This window comes from Elaeis guineensis, chromosome 5 (genome assembly GCF_000442705.2).
Source record: "Elaeis guineensis isolate ETL-2024a chromosome 5, EG11, whole genome shotgun sequence".
In the NCBI taxonomy this organism is placed as follows: Eukaryota; Viridiplantae; Streptophyta; class Magnoliopsida; order Arecales; family Arecaceae; genus Elaeis; species Elaeis guineensis.
The window spans coordinates 10057892-10060955 of record NC_025997.2 but is presented as its reverse complement, the minus strand read 5'-3'; positions in this window follow the sequence as shown (position 1 = coordinate 10060955).

Genomic DNA, 3064 nt, shown 5'->3' with positions numbered 1-3064 from the left:
GGGTCGACGACGAGAAGAAGACTCTCCCACTACATTCATCGACTCCTTATGGAGCTGGTGATCCTTCTCAAAGTTCTGCAGCAACCCTAACAACCCGTGGTAGTTTATTGCAGGCTTTGTCATTCAAAATGAGTAAGGAATGGGAGGAAAGACTTAGGTAAGGAATTAAGGATCGCATCCTTATCGAGCTGCTCGTGCAGAGGAAAATCCAATTTGCTAAGGCGCTCAATCATCTCGATCATGTACAGTACATGATCAGTGACTGAGGCCCCATCCCTCATCCGAGCATTGAAAATAGCACAACTAGTTTTGTGCCTTTCAACATCGTCAGGCGTGCCAAAGGAGTCGTTCAACATTTGAAGCATCTCCTGTGGCTGGGCGTTCTCAAACCTGCGGCTGAACTCGTCATTCATTGCTGCTAGCATAATACATCGGACGGTGGTGCGGTCATTGAGCCACTTCTGATAAGTGTTTCGGATCGCCTTACTAGCGTGGAGCTGGCTCCTCAGGTGCTGGATCCGTTACTACATAAAGGATCCACTCATGCTCAAGGACGATTTTCAATTTTCGATACCAGCTATCGAAATTAGGTCCCATGAGCTTGTCATTATCTAATAATAACCGGAGCGACAGGGTAGTGGCCATAGCTGTATAAAGGAAAATCAGACCTCTATTAGTACATAAATTAATACTAAAGACTTGAACTTTAGTCTAAAGTTTTTTCCAATATTTTTACGAACTGGTAGCCTCAACCTCCAATTCGAGGAATTACTTTAATTTCTTAATGGGTACTAGAATCCACACAGACTACACACGAGCCCAACTTTGGTTGGTCAACCCATGTGCATCTATGGGTAGGTTCTTAACCAGTTGTTTTTCTAAACAACTTCTAGTAATTGATTTTGCCCCAGAACCTAATTAGTAGGCTTTGGCCTCCATTGAAAAGATCTGGTTAGGTCCAACCATTAACATGACTTAATTTGGTAAATCAGACCAATAAATGATCAGGCCCAACTTTGGCCGGCCAACCTAACCACCATCAGAAAGACTCAACCAAATTATCATATTATGAATGATAATTCCATTAGCCAATGAGCACCAGGCCTTTGGGCCTCCAATGATCATTGAACTAATGGACTCATTATCACTCACTTAATGGGAGGCATTGACTTAGTTATCATTATAACTTAATCATTTTAGGGACCTAATAATTTTTGAAGATTTTATTAAAGAATAGTAGAGAAGAAATCATCCAGCCAATTTCAATCCTCCCATTGACTTCACCAAGTCAGATTAAAAAGGATTTAATTAAAGCTGGCATTAGGAGCACCTAAATCAGTCACACTGATTTACCTAATGACATGGGTGAGCTTTAATCACCAAGTGATCTAATCAAAATCTAACTTACCAGATTGGTCAGGTAAGTGAGATCAGTGGTGGGGATTTGCCATTAACTCGTCAATGATCGAATCAATGCGAGTAGCTCCCACTTAAGAACCACTGGTCAAAACTGTCAAACTTACCTTAGACACCAACCGGTTCATTAGTTTTAATTTTGATCAACTTAGTAAATAGGGCTCCACCGCGTAGCCATGAATTAAGTCCATCTTGGTCTAGTTAAAGACATGGACCCATTCAACTACAACTATTGAAGTTGAGTCTAGAGTATCCTTGACCTAATCTATTTCAACTTTTGATTAGATTTGATCAATTACTCTATTTAGTCTATTTTTTAAGCTAACCTTAGGTCTAACCCAATTATGGACCTAATTCATCTAACCCATTGACCCACAAGTTTATGCAATTGTCTTAGGTCTTAATTCACAATTCTAGACCTACTAGACAACACTTAATTCTTTTAATTAAGTACTTGGGCTGATGGGTCAGGGTTTGACATTTCAAAAATAATTTTCAAATTTTGAAAGATTTTATTTTTTGTTCACCAAATGTGTTGACTCATTTCACAAACGGGTCAGCATATTTCATAAACAGCAATCCTATTGCTCATTTCATAACATAAAATAACTCAAAATAAATCATGAATTTTTTTTTAGATCTAATCTAACACATTCATGATAAATCTTATAATTAAGTCCTTTTGCTGCTTCATCGGCATGGGATATAATTGCATCAGCACCCCTACCGCCATAGGAGACCCCATCGAATGGGAAGAGAGGGCCTTTAAATCTTACTTTTCTCCTATGACCGGACGGCCATGGCAACCAACCCAATTAGATTACTTGCTACTTGGATCAAGTATATCTAAATATATCAATTTCAAAATTTAAATTTCAAATTTCAAATTTCAAATTTCAAATTTCAAATTTCAAATTTCAAATTTGAGATTTCAACCAAATTTCAAATTTTGAATTTTCAATCTTTGAATTTTAAATTTTAAATTTTGAATTTCAAATTTTGAATTTCAAATTTCAAATTTGAAATTTCAAATTTCAAATTTCAAATTTTAAATTTCAAAATTTAAATTTTAAATTTTAAATTTTAAATTTGAAACTTCTAACAAATTTTAAATTTCAAATTTCAAATTTTGAATTTCAAATTTAAACTTATAGATTACACCTTAATCTACGTATGCATATATATATATCATATTCTAGAATCATGTTCTGATACCATTTGAAGCAAAAATTTAGTGCAGGGATAAAATGATAATTTTAAAACTTTTTCAAAATTATTATTTTACAGCAAAATTATTAATTAATCTCATTAATTAATACTAATTAACCCTACACTAGGATCTAAATATAATACAACAGCATGCATTTAAATTTAAAATTCAAATTTGAAACAGTAAACTTTTTACTGTACTGTGTTCAGAACACATCACCTTTTGCGGGTAGTCGATCACCACAATCTGATTACCGTCGGAGGACTTTGATCGTCACGTCGCAGCCACACTAGTGTCTGGCCTCTGTGGATCGTCCACACGAAGCTCCCGTCTGATTGGCTCCTAACGAATGCTAGTTCGTGATTTCACCCTTTTGATGGCTGATGTTGATCGAACTCCTTCGATCGATGTGTGCCGACTCTTCGGATGCTCTGGATC